At 33.5% G+C, this 14,864-nt stretch overlaps 1 protein-coding gene across 2 annotated transcripts in view; it reads left to right on the top strand.

The window, feature by feature from the left end:
- The first annotated feature begins 3,538 nt into the window (after positions 1-3,538).
- LOC127841679 (uncharacterized) overlaps positions 3,539-14,864 on the top strand; it is a 42,406-nt gene continuing 31,080 nt past the window's right edge. Inside the window, exons 1-4 of one of the 2 annotated variants that reach the window (XM_052370722.1) lie at positions 3,539-3,663; positions 9,795-9,865; positions 10,194-10,324; positions 14,177-14,235. The gene's annotated coding sequence lies outside the window, so the exon portion shown is untranslated. Of the gene's footprint in view, positions 3,664-9,794; positions 9,909-10,193; positions 10,325-14,176; positions 14,236-14,864 lie in introns of both variants that reach the window. The other variant, XM_052370723.1, reaches the window with a different exon arrangement.

The following is a 14,864-nucleotide window of genomic DNA, read 5'->3' as shown; positions in this document are numbered from 1 at the left end:
TTATAGTAACTGTTGTGTGTATATACGTAGTTTGTGATGTCATATATTGTGAAAAACTGTGTATATAGTTCGTGCTCTTGGTGAAGGCGTAATATTCATATTGGATATATACTCCCAGCAACCGCTGTGGTTTGCCATTTCTTGCGGTGAAGATTAAACAGAACAGAACAGTGGCACGAAACGTCCATCACCCGTGAAAAGGCATATCATTTATAAATCATATAAATAAGATAAGATAAGATATGATAAGTTTTATTTAAAGTCGGCACGACAGCAACATATACAAACATAAGTTCATGTGAGCTTTTGAACCGACTATTGTACAACAAGTGTATATCATAAAACAAGTGTAAATCAGCTACAATGTTAAGAATGTAAGTTACACAATGGATACACAAGCTGAGACACAAAAATGGGGGAAGCAATACACAAAGTACAGACATGAAACAAAAAAATAAATATTCAAAAATAAATATTAAGATGGCTGGAAAAACATGCGGCAAGCAAAACAACATACATATAAGCACATATAAGCACGTGAAGTATGAACTCCAAGAACAGCTCGTCGGTGCTGGTGGTGCTCACCTACCCCGAATCACAGGCTATACATTTGCAGTCTTTGCCACTCCAGGTAGAGATCAGGGTCTTAAACTGACCAAAGCTGGAGCAGGTTCTGAAGTGATCTGTGAGTGAGTTCCACAGCACCGGCGCAGCGTACTTGAAGGAGTTCTTACCATAAGCTGTGGTTCTAACCGGTGGTACCTTCAATAAATTCGAATATCTAAAGTTAATACCTGTAGACTTTTTTACAACAAGGTCTGATAACACAGGAGGGGCAATATTGTTGACTATTTTAAAAGTTTCTAGAGCCATGGTTCTCATCCGGCGGACATGCAGTGATGGTAAGTTTGCCCTTAAAGGGGCCTTTTCACAGATTTTGGCATTTTTTAACTTATTCATTAAATGCTTTATATTGATAAATGTAAACATTGGATCGTAAAAGCTCCAGTAAAAAATCAAGAATAAAATTAAAAAAAGGAAAAGAACATTGCCCGGAGCAGGTTTCGAACCAGTGACCCCTGGAGTCCTGCCAGAGTCCTAAAGTAAAAACGCTTTAGCCTACTGAGCTATTCCGCCGAGTACACATATGCGACGTATTTAATACCTCATATAAGCAATCTTCGTAGTTTCACAAAATTTAACGACAAAAACAGAACTCTCCAAATTATTCAATCGTTTCGCGTTGCAACGCTTTATAATTTTTAGGTTTTAAAATCGTCAAAAGATGCATATAATGGCTATATTAGACCATGGTAAATGTTCAGTATTACTGTGTCCTCACAAATATCATAACTAAAACGAAAATTTGCGAATCTGAAACAACTTTTTTCAATTTTGTCAATTTACCAAAGCGTGAAAAGATCCCTTTAAAAGTAACATTGTAATACTTGAGGTGTAATCATTGTAAACAAATCTAAGTGCACGCTTTTGAATCTTTTCCATTTTTCTAGTATTGCTTTCTGAACAAAAGTGCCATGCCAATGAGCAAAAGTTAAAATTTGATAAGACAAAAGTATAAAATATAGTGAGCTTATTTAGGTTGCTAAGGTAACTACCAATTCTTTTCAAAACATTTACCTGCTGTGCTGCCTTTTTACATAAATTTCTAACATGAGAATCATATTTCAGCTTGCAGTCAATGTCCACTCAAAAAAGTTTGACGACTTCATCACATGATATATTGAACCCATCTTAATTGAAAATTGGTGATTTGCTGATAGTTTTTTGGCCTACAGCTATAGCCTGAAATTTGTAAGGATTAGCCTTCATACAATTAAATTGAAACCAATTGATTAAAATTTTACTTTCATCTTGTTGTAATTGCTTCAGTTCATCAAAATCAGGAGAGTGGAAAGAGAGTGTATTGTCATCAGCGTAGTTGTATAGAGTACCTCTTATTATTAGGTAGAAAATGTCATTTATAAAAATATTAAATAAGAGGGGGCCTAGTATAGAACCCTGAGGCACACCCTTGTGAATGTCTTCCCAAGAACTAACAAAATTTCCTATTTTTATCTGCTGCTTTCTGTTTGACAGGTATGATTTTAAAAGTTTGACCGAGTTTTCTGATACATCATAACCCTGCAGTTTATGAAGTAATATATCATGAGGGAGACAATCGAACGCTTTCGATAGGTCCATAGGAATGGCAGCAACATATTCATTGTGATCTAAAGCAACTATCCAGTCTTTTAGTAATCTTATTAAATGAGTCTGACATCCATGATTTTTTTCTAAAAGCGCAAAGGAAATTATCAAAGATATTATAAAAGTAAGAGGACAAGTGTTCACTAAGGACATTTTCAAAAAATGTTGATGGGATGGGAAGACTACTGACTGGTCTGTAGTTTGACTTATCTAACGGGTCTTGCTTTTTGAAGATAGGTGTAACCTTGGCTCTTTTCAATTGGTCTGGAAAAACGCATGAGTCAATGGATATATTTACAAGCTTAGTAATAGGTGTAACTAAAGCCTCATTGCCTGCTTTCAATGATTTAACAGATATCATATCTACTCCAGTTGCCTTTTTTTAGTCAAATTTGTTTATGATTTTCATAACCTTGCTTTCATCAGTATGTTCAAAATTAAACTGTGATTCCGAGATTGTATTCATTTTTTCTTTAACTTTACGTAAGCTTGGGTGGCTTTCACAATCAAAAATATAATCTTTGCCTATATCCTTAGCTACATTTGTAAAAAAAAAATCATTAAAAATTTCAGCAACTTCAACATTTTCAGTTACAATAGTATTCTTTTCACTTAAAATAATTTTAGTTTGATTGTTCTTTGAATTTTCGGGAAGGTAATGTTTAATAGTACTCCAGAAATCAGATGACTTACAACCCCCAATGCACCTTTCTTAAAAATATTTGTTCAGGGATTTTTTCTTCAGGCTTGTAGCAGCATTTCTTGCTATTCTATATTTATTCCAAGTTTTTTTAATTTTTATTTTTTAAATATTTATGATACATCATTTTCTTCTGATAGATAGCTTTACGTAACTCTCTGTTCATATATGATAACGGAGCATTTCGTTTATACATTGTTTCACTGGTTCATGTTTATCTATTACAGATGAAATTTCATTTTCAAAACTTTTATACATAGCATTGAAGTCGTCATGTTCCACAATTTGTATATCTTTCAAATCAGCAGCATACTCATCAACATTTAGTTTTCTAAAGCTTCTATAGCTAACCTTTTGTTTTTCAGTTGTTGGTACATTATTGTTTACAACAGTACTAATGAAGTTATGACATAATAAATAAATGCATAAAGTAATTATTGTGTCAATTGTTTGTATCGTTTTTGTTACGGCTGTTTATGTGTTGTTGCTGTTGATGTGTTTTTTTCGCGAACCAATCATTTCCTCTAAAAGTCCTAAACCTTCCCCTATACATTTTTTGAAATTTCGGACTGGGCCGAAAATGCTTGGGGCCGAATTGGCCTGCTACACTTTTTTTTAACCTTTTTGTACTGTACAGTAGGGCTATGCTTTCCTAAGACTATGCTACTTACTTTATGGAATTGACAGAGAAAATAAACGTCTTTCGTACACATCACTGATACCAATTCACAGCTTATCACAGTATTCCGTGGGCGGTATGCATATTTATATTGCTATTTGTAGCTTACAACGATTAATGCTGTAAAAGATTCATGATTGCTGAACGACTTTATGATGCAAATTGAATGCGTTAGTTCTTACCGTACAAGTACGTACCAGAATTACATTTTGAAAAAGGAAACTTTGTCCTGGTTCTATTTTATGTAATTTTCTTTGTTAAAATGTTAGAAATTGTGTCAATTCAGTAATGAACATTTTAACTAAATTTTTTAGCTTCTTCCAAAATATAATATTCTCCAGTGACCTAATTCCAGTGGAATAAGAAAACAAATAACAGAGTCTCAGAGTCAGAACCAATGCAACAACAAGCGATTTGTCTTCAAATGATTATTTAATTCTTGTGAAATACATTTCAAATTTGTTTATTTGCACACTGTTTAGCCATGCAAATAATGCTATTGACATGTACACTCGTAGCGTGAACCATTTGCCATTTCAATTGACAAAAAACATGTGTTTACACTAGTGGGATTGTCTGCTTCAATTGGCAATTTATGTTGAAATTTCTTTAAGGGGAACAATAGTATGTGAAAATGTATACGTTTGGATTAAATTAGTTGAAGTAAGAATTTGAAATATAGTAAAACGTTGTTTTCCTCATTTTTGTTGTATATTAACTAACGTTAATATGATTGAAAATGAATACAAATACAATGTGTTCGTATTCATTTTCAATCATATTAACGTAAGTTAAACAAAATACACAGAGCTCATGCGTGTGACATCCTCACGAGATTCTTGTTATTAATATAATTACAAATCACTGGAATTAGGTTCCCACCTAAATTAGGTCACAATTTACTGTTAGAACAACTGTTTTGGGCCTGATTAAACAGAAAACAGTGCTCACACTGCTGCCAGACATTGTCGCCAATGGCGATTATTTTATCCAACTGGCTATTATAAAAATGGCGATTATTTTATCCGCCTACATCAAAAAAAATTGCCTCTTAAAGTTGTCCGGCAAGTGCGAAACGCCTGTAAATCTGGCTATCAAGCAGGAAAAATCGATAACGAGATTACCTAGCTGTGTGCACACTAGACCCTGTGTATTGTCATAAACGTGTCAATAACTTCTGCGACATCGTGGCCTAGAGAGTTTTTCTCAGTGTCCGACAGCAGTGATATATTTTGGAAAAAAACGTCTTTAATCTCCCCGTGCTTTACCAATTATCGGTAACTGTTAGATCTATTAATTTTTCGCCAATTATAATTTGTCTTTATGAAAATCGTCGCAAATATTTTCGGCTGATTTTGTTTTTCACGCTGTTGAAAATTGCTTGATGAAATAATTATAAAATCGCCATCAACAAACTATTCCCGTAATTACCGCTGTTTGTCGTCTGCTTTAACATTTCTTGATGTGTGATAAATTGATAATGATTTCAATTTTGCACAGGTAACCTGGTTAAAAATAATACTGAAAAACCCTTCTTTTCTCCCTTTGAAGCATTTTAGCAAAACAGCAACAACGCAAATCCCCCAATTTTAGTCAAAACGCTGCGAATTTTTCCAAATTCAAAGAGACCCAGCATATGTCATGGCCAGCTAATTTTAACGAAACACGTGTTTGGAATTACACTGAGGTGGTTTATTTTAAATCACGCGCTGTGACGTTATTGATGTAAACATGATCGGCATTGCGAAAGTGTTATTGTTGGAATAAATCATTTACATTTGATATTGGCCTCTGCCTACAAAATAGCAGCCGATGGCAAACGTTGTAATAAGACATAAAGCAATCAAACGATATGCACCTTTTATTTAATCATTAATGTGAAAAACGCGTACGATTTTTCAGATTGCCGTTTTTGGATACTTTATTTTTGTCGTCGATTATGATTTATTTTCGAAGTTCACAATAGAAAAAAATAGAATGACAATACACATGTGGTGATACGGAAGGTGTTGTTTATAATATTTCGAATTGTATTCACCAGAAATTGCAATTGGAAAAACTATAATAAAAAAAGTATAATTAGTAAGGGCTCTGGGTTGGGTGGGGGCTCTGCTCTTTATTCTCATGTGTATGTAACTGTAGCTGATATCTGGTTTGTTGAGTGACAACCTTGATAGTGACACCCTGATATTATGCTTGTTTATATATATATATATATTATTAACTTAAATTCAATAGATATACATTAAATAAAACCAGTGTTTTTTATGGCGATTTCGGGGCCGATATTCGGCCCCATTCCCCTTAAAAAAGAGTATATATATTTCCCCCATTTTGTAAAAAAAATCCCCTCCAGAAGTAAAAAAAATAAAAAAAATTTTTTTTTTTTTTTAGAAATAACTGTTTCATAATGATGATAAATATATCTCAAATTTATTTCATAAATAACTAACAAAGTATATAACTATAATTCATATGATTTTTTATTATTATAAAGTATTATATTAAATTAGATTAGTTTTTTCCAAATCAGTGGACTTTTCACATGAATTGCATTTTTCTCCCAAAATGGCCAGGAAAAGGCCTGATGTATCTATATTGTGTCAATATTTGTTGATAAAAACATTCCAATTTGGTCCATTTTATTGATATAAATGCTCAAATTTGCCATTTAATTTTTAAAAAAAACTCATTTCGACTCAAAATAGCTAAGAAAACTGAGACTGTGCATGAAGGCTGAACTGTCTGAAACTAATCAGGGGTTGAAGAATTTTTCCAGAGCCACTTGCCCTGCAGGGTGAGTAGGCCTGACAATCCACTCACCCTTCACTTTAATCTACTCGCCCTGCATTAAAAAAAATAGATATCTATATTTATAGTTATGATCAACCAGAACCTTAGTTCTGGCTACCATAACTTTAAATGGCGCTTTTTATGATTTTTGACTGGCGCGACTTTATATATGTACAGGTATGTCAATACTATATAAACTGTACGCTGAAGTTTCTTTAGCTACCAGAACCTTTTAAACCTACTTAACATGTGACACTAAACTGCAAACAAATTAACTACATTGTCTGATGGATTATATTTGCTTTCCTTACGTTTTCTGCACCTCTTTCCTTTTCTCAATTCTTTCCGCTTCGTTCTGTTCCCTGTCGCCACCACCTTGCGGTTATTTTCAAATAGAACCCTTTTCCATTTTAATATTTCAGACAAACTTTTACTGAAAGACACGCTTGATTGACAAACAGTTACCGTTATAATATGGAAAATTTTGCCTAAGGCTTCTGATCACGAAATTCGGAATTATTCTGTTTATTAATAACTATTTTTTTCTGTTTATTTTTTTTAATGAAATATAAAAAGTGTTATAATTAACCAGTGATGTATTATTGTTTTATTGATACATGTATTTACATTAAAATTCACGGAATGACCAATATATTTAACAGTTTTATTCACTTTTAATCGATTAGCTAAGAGCACTGACAACGGCGAAAGGAGCGCAGCTGATTTCGAGAATTATTTTTACTGTGCCCGTGACGTCATTTTTCATTGTCAGACGAAAGTGCAGTTTCTTTGTGTACTTAACATAGTTTTTGTTCGTTAGAAAAATTGTTCACAATTTGTATTGATGTGGAAGGAGTTCTGGGACTGAATTTATATTTCTCAACTTGAAAAACAGCACTCGCCCGGTCAGTCGAGTATTTAATAAATTTTACTCGCCCGACCGTCATCTTCACTCGCATATGGATTCTTCAACCCCTGCTAATGTTGAAACAATCATTGATATATATTTCAGAAAAAGGACAGAGACCTTCTGCTGTGAATATAATATTCATAATAACATGTGTATTCATGTAATGAATATCATTACATATAAAAGAGTGAATTTTTAATTTTCCCCTTTTCCAAAAAACGACGAATTTTTTCCCCTTATGGACGGGCCCCGTCGCCATTCCCCTATAAGTGAAAAAAACACTGAAAACATAGATAAAATGAGATAGATTGTTTTTTTCTTTTTGCCTTCAGTACCGATTTGCTGAAAAGTCCGCGTCTGTTTTGCCAATTTTTTTTTAAGGAAAAAAACTATGGCTATAATTTTCTGAAGGCCAGTGTGAGCACTGAGAAAACACACATTTCCTTCTTTCCAAAGCATGTTGCACTATTGCTAAATATGTGATCCAAATAACATGTTTTATATTTGGAATTGGGATATTTTCCTTTTTTACATGAATGGAAAAGAAATCATCAGTAACTCCATGTTGCCCATTTTGGCGAAATTCTTTTGAAAAAAAAACAACAGTCGATCATGTGATGAATGTGTTTAAGTTGATAATGTTGGACATGGTATTTTATGTTTGCAAATATCTATAACTTTCTTATAATTGAAACAATAAAGACAACCAAATATGTGAACATCTTTTGACAATTTCAGTTGCATGAAGCAATTAATAAAATGGCTGTTTTCAACATGAAATATTATTATACATGAACATGTATCAACAAAACATATTTGGAACTGCAACAACCTTTAAAGCTTTATCTGAAAAGTCTCTAAAAAATCTAAATAGCTGGCTTTGATTTTTTATACTTTTAACCCTTTCCCACTAAGAAGCTAAGTGAAAATGGCTATGTGCAAAGAGCATAAAACCAGAACAGCGTGCAAGTAACACCCAGTCTGTTCAGGTTTTATGCTGTTTCCTGCTCATCAGTATCTAAGAGTTGAAACTGAAACTTTGGATCTAGTAAGAAAGGCCTTTAATTAAATTTAACTTTCTAAGGGACTACAAATGTGTCAAAATACATGTCTAAGTGGTAAAGGGTTAAAACAATACATATCTGAGATAATCTCATGCCCCTGATATTATAGCTTATAGGGGTAATATATTTGTAGTAATTATCAAGTGCACTTAAGGTTATTCCACACTAAAGGATCTTTTACTGAAAACCTTTTTTGGTTGATGAAATAACCCTTAACTTTTCTTTGCTTAGTGATTAATTTTTAGTAAGTCTTATTTTAATTTTTATCAGTGATTTTTTTTGCTAAAAATTACCACTGATGTTTTGGCTGCTTCCCAATTGCAAAAATCAACGTTTTTTCCCAAAAAGCTGACCAAAATTTCCCAAAAAAAGCCTAAATTTCAAAAAAACAAAAAAAATTCAGAAAAAAGTTTCTTATGACTTATGATTTCTTAACTCTAGAACTAGAACTCAACTTTTTATTTAAGCATCCTACAAAATATATAACTTTAATTTAGTCCTTTTTGTTGATAAATAATTCCCAAATTGGCCACTTTTATCAATTAAAACAATTCCAATTTACCCATACTCCTTTTCCCAAAATGGCTAGAAAAACCCCTGAACATGCACTTAAAATTAATTTTAATTCTATTACTTATAATCATATTTATAATTCTTAATTTTTCCTTATTTCATGGTTTATCGCATTATTTTTCCCAGTTTGATGGTTTATCGCGCTAATTTTCCAAATTCAAATGGCACAGGCTCTAACAAATAACAGCAAAAAAATCACTGTTTATACTCCAACTGGGTGGGGGTAATTTCTAGTCAGTTTGTTGGTCTTTAATGTTATAAATTGTGAAGTGATCTTTAGCACTTTTTTCAAGCACTTAAATGTACATGTACATTTAAATTATGTCATCACAATATCATAAGATGTTTAACCCATTTATGCCTAGCGTCTCGAAAATAGGCCTTGGCAAATAGCGTAGACCCATCAGCGTCTCATCAAGGTCTGCGCTGTTTGCTTAAAGGAATTTCTGTAAAAAAATATTCTAAATATAGAAATAAATATACTAGACATCCCTAATTTTGGAAATAAATTGATCCAATTTAGAAGGATGGGAGAGTCCACTAGGCATAAATGGGCTAAGTTAGTTACACATTCCTAAGTTATTTGCCATTGGAAATAGTTAACCCTTTCAGTGCGGGAACCGGATTTTGAAGGCCTTTGCAAACAGTTTGGATCCAGATGAGACGACACAGAACATGGCGTCTCATCAGGATCCAAACTGTTTGCTATTTTGATAGTGTTCTTTGAAAAAAATCGAAGAAAATGCTAATTTTAGAAATTCAGCAGAAGACATTTTAGCAGCCGACAAATTTCCCAGCATGCAAAGGGTTAACAAAGCAGGCCAGGGGTATTGGTCACATTTGTGACTAAGCTCTTCCTTTTTTCAGCCATCATATGCAGACAAGATTCCTTCATTCAACTGGTGAAGACTGAGGGAAAATCTAATCAACACTGACGTGTAATGAAGATCAGCTTAGAATTAATATATATGTGTGAAAAGTGTAATAATACTAAGACTATATATATCTGTTTGATAAGTCTATATAGATATGTCTGTGTTTTTAAGTGACTCAGACAGAATGAACAAGTTGTAATAAAAGTTATTTGTTAGAAATTTTGAAATTGTTACCAGTCGTAGTAAATCTGTTAACTCTTGTAGATTCTTTTCTGCAGGATTAATTATTGTAAAAAAATTATGCTTCATAAAATTGCACGGAGAAAGTTGTTTTTGTTGATATTTGTGTATGAATAAATACTGGTCATAAATGTTTTCTTATGCATTTTAGGTGTCAGAAAACGTGCATTGGATGCCCAACTGTGTAATTGTGAACTGACTGGTTCAGAATTACACATTGTCAAGACGATCATCTGGAAAGAAAAGGCTGTGAACCAGTCTTATCTTAACAGTCAAACAGTGGTAAACAGTTGTTGTTTAGCAGTTGAAAATCTAGCAATAGCTATTTTCAATGTTATTTTTATTTTGCATTTTTATGCCCCTGAAGGAGGGCATATACATGTAGTGATCAGACTGTCCGTCCGTCCGTCTGTCTGTCACACTTTGCGTTTAGGTTTCGAAAAATGCTCATAACTTCTATGTCGCTTCAGATAGCAACTTGATATTTGGCATGCATGTGTATCTCATGAAGCTGCACATTTTGAGTGGTGAAAGGTCAAGGTCATCCTTCAAGGTCAAAGGCTAAAAAAGCAAATCCAAGGGAAGTAATAAGCTTTTAAAGGGCGATAATTATCTGTACCTGCCAAATGGTAAAAAAATGAATAAATCAAAACGGCGCAGTAAGGGGCATTGTGTTATTGACAAACACATCGCTTGTTTTAAATATACAGCTTAAAATGCTGTAACCTATGTGCATTTACTATGATTCTGACAAATGAAATCTGTTATCACCACATTGGTGCAACCAAAGCAAGTGTTTTTAAATAATTTGAAAGCACTTGACATGGCTGTATGCTGTTTTTACTTTGACTGTAAAATGTATAATACTGTATGAGATCACTGTTTTTGTGCAATTTATTTGATTATCCTGTAAAGTCAGTATAAAGGAAATGTGTTGCAATTGCATATACCAGTAGAACATTTATATGCCCCCAGATCGAATGATTGGGGGTGTATTGTTTTTGGCCTGTCTGTCTGCCACTCTGTCATTCTGTCCCAAAACTTTAACCTTGGTCATAACCTTTGCAATATTGAAGATAGCAACTTGATATTTGGCATGCATGTGTATCTCATGGAGCTGCACATTTTGAGTGGTGAAAGGTCAAGGTCAATTTCATCCTTCAAGGTCAATGGTCAAATATATGGCTTCACAGCGGTAGGGGGCATTTTGTTTCTGAAAAACACATCTCTTGTTCCAAAATACATATATGTTTTTTGGAACAAGAGATGTGTTTGTTACCTTATTAAGGTAATTGTATTGCGCATGTATGAATTTGACATATGCATGTCAAATGAGATTTATCCCATTTTCAAAACTCGAAGATCCAGTGTGAAACTGTTGTAAACATTTCACATTTCAAATGATATACTCTAGTTTGGCTGTCAACCTCGAAAAACTGTGCAATGTATAAGGTACACTGAGGATCATAAGATAAAATCAAATGAGCATTGAATGCATGCGCTGAAGGTGTCGTCCTAGGTTAGGCTGCACAGGCCAGTGCTTTCCACAGGATTTTTGTCAGGCGCCCCGGGTCTGAAAGGGGTTGTCCCCTCCCGACGTTGATTTTTTTATAAATTTAACGAGTCAATTCACATTCTGTGGTGCGTTGTAACACAAAGAAAAACAGGGTCAAAAGACGTTATTTGGTGCGCTATGACTCTTCAAGAAAATCCCCCACTCAATAAAATATATATATAATTTTTTATATATTGTATAATTGTTTTAAAACTTTCCCGCACAGATAGTAAAATCCCGACTCGAACGATTACCCAAATACATCCGTTTCAACCCGACTCTATTTACTGTATACTTACCACTTTTCAAGTTTCTATTTATTACTGGCACTTTTGGCTCAGACTGGATGTTTGTTTAGTAAAAGACTTCCTGTGAACAAAAACATACAAAAAAGCAAAAAGTGTTGTTCCTGATTGGCCTGTGTGGACTTAACGTGCAAACATAGAGCTCACTGTGTGGACTTAACGCGCATACATAAAGCTCACTACTGTGAAACCATTTATTTTTGTCAGCACGAAATTTTGTCCTTTTTAAAAAAAATGACTATTTTGTCATCACTTAAATTCGTCCATTTCTGGTTTTGAAAAAAAGCGTCCGATTTGTTTGTTATGTTTGTAATACAGTCATGTAATACGTGGTTGCGAAAAAATTGTGCTGGGGAAAGAGGGGTGACACTTGGTAGTCACTTGCAGATTACCTTGGTTGGCAAATGCCAATTAACAAGTCTGTTATTTCAGGTGATAGTAACTGTCCCTTATTATTTTAAATCATTGACACGTTCTTTGTTATGATTAGCGGATAAGTGGGACTGAATAACCGTTAACGAGTGTTTTAAACAACGAAGCCAATTGCCAATTAGTCTTTTTCCATTACAATCACGGTCAAACTGATAACAATCTTACCTTTATCGGCGCCAATTAGAGAAGGTGCGAACATTATGGGTTATAATTAGCGTAAGCTAAATAAAACAAAATTAACACTTGTGCATTTTTCATGAGTATGGGATTAAGTCTGAATGACCTTAGTTTCATTAAAATTTGGTCAATGCAGTTATCAAACTTGTTCTATTATACGAAAGAGGATCTAGTTCGTAAAGTGTGTTTTTTTTCTGAATGAAACGCTGCATTTATTGATAAACAACAGTGATAAATCTGGAATACGGACAAAACCCCTCCCGGATAGAAACCCTTCCGTCATTTTCATAGGGGGCGGACGAAAACCCTCCCATGAATAAACATGGGCGGACAAAAATCCTCACATGTAAAAAACGGGGGAGGACAAAAACCCTCCCATGAAAAAACGGGGGCGGACAAAAACCATCCCGGAAAAGAAATTTAACACTGACAAATGTAATTGTTTCACTTAGTGTTGCATTAATTAATCCGACAAAATTACCCATTGTGTATTTAGTGTATTATGTTTTCAGGGGTGTGAAATTGAAAGAAAATGTGTATTCATTAACTGTAAACATACCGCTTTTTAATGTGCATATATATCCGATAATCCAATATAATAACATCAATTTAAACATAAAATGAGGCCATTTATAGACAAGTGAATTTTAATTAAGATTAAATGCAATACGATACAGTGCAACGTTTAATCGCGTCATACGCTCATTCATGCAAAAAACGTGCTTTCTGGAAAGTTTCTAAAACCTTTGCGAAAATGAAAGTAAAAATCTGTTAACAACTAACAATTCGTTAGCATGTAACTAATTTGTCTTAATTACTTATTTAATTTATCTTTGACTGTAACGTTTTCAATTGCATTTTTGCAGACAATATATAAAGCATACTGTTTTGTAAAATATGTCAATGATTCAGTTATTTAGGCCCACTAATAAGCTTATCATAACAATAAACTAGTTAATGGCATACAATAATATATATCAAAATAGCAAATTGTGAATCTGCAACTGCGGACAAAAACCCTCCCGTGAAAGCAACTAAACACCGACAAATGTAATTGCTTCACACATTGTTGCATTCATTAATCCGCAAAATTTACTCAAAATAGCAAATTGTGAATCTTCAACTACTTTTACTGTTTGCACATAGCCATTTTTACTTTGCTTCTGAGTGGGGAAGGGTTAACCAAAAGTTCAAAATAAAAATTAACAACTGAGTCATTATGTCTTAAAATGATGCCTTCTTCTTGACAGATTTGTCTATAGTTACATGCTGTTAGAAAATGTTTGTTAAGATAGTAACATCAACAAAGTTGTATCATGGACAGTAAAATTACTGCATTTTGTGATTTGTTTTCATTGTCAGTCAATCATTAAGGCTAATTCAAGGATAGACTTAATAAATAAACTTTATTGTTGTACATGTTTAAGAAAATATTCAAATTAGCTTGAGTAAGAAAGCAAAATCTATTTTGTAAATTTGTCGAACCAAACAAGGAAGTTTAAAAAAAAATGGAGTTTTTTACCATTTATGTTTTGATGAAAAATTGCAACGCTAAAAAAAAGTAAACCATCAGTGCTGTAGAATTATATTGTCACTTCTACACAGTGGATACACATTGCTTATAATCTAATATGGAGAGCATAGTTAAACATGATTCATTTACAGAATATTCAGACAATAGTGAGAAAGAAGAATTTGAAGGCTGCTTAGACATTTTCTCTTGGGTAAGTGGAAATACCTATTAATACAAATGTATTCTGAATTACTTATCCTAGGTAACAGTAAATTTAACTGAATTGCACTTTATAGAACACCCTTACAAGATTAACTGGATCCAAATTTGTTGAATAGCCATTGATTTTTTTATGCTCCCCCAAAATTTATTTTGGGGGGAGCATATAGTCGCCGCTTTGTCTGTCCCTCTGTGTGTCCGTCCGTGCACAATTTTTGTCCGGGCTATTTCTCAGCAACTAATGACCGGAATTTAATGAAACTTTATGGGAAGCTTCACTACCAAGAGGAGATGTGCATATTATCAGCGGGTTCTGGTCGGATGATTTTTCACAGAGTTATGGCCCTTTGAATTTTTCTATAAAAAAAGTATTGTCTCCCCCCAACTTCTGTTCCCTCAAGACATTTCCTTTTATCTGAATAATTTTATATAGTGCAATATTGTGACAAAAAAAACCTTTGGGGAGCATCACCCGTCTCCGACGGTTTCTTGATGTAATATACTGTTATATCCTTTGCATCTTATGTTTCCTGTGATTTTGAAACATTGCTATAAAGTTTTCGTGTAGAACTTCATAGTAAAAGTAAGCTGTTTTTAAGAAGGCTATTGCACACATGTTTC

The sequence above is a fragment of the Dreissena polymorpha genome, chromosome 8 (genome assembly GCF_020536995.1).
Source record: "Dreissena polymorpha isolate Duluth1 chromosome 8, UMN_Dpol_1.0, whole genome shotgun sequence".
Classification (NCBI taxonomy): domain Eukaryota; kingdom Metazoa; phylum Mollusca; class Bivalvia; order Myida; family Dreissenidae; genus Dreissena; species Dreissena polymorpha.
This window is presented reverse-complemented; position numbering and strand designations above follow the sequence as displayed.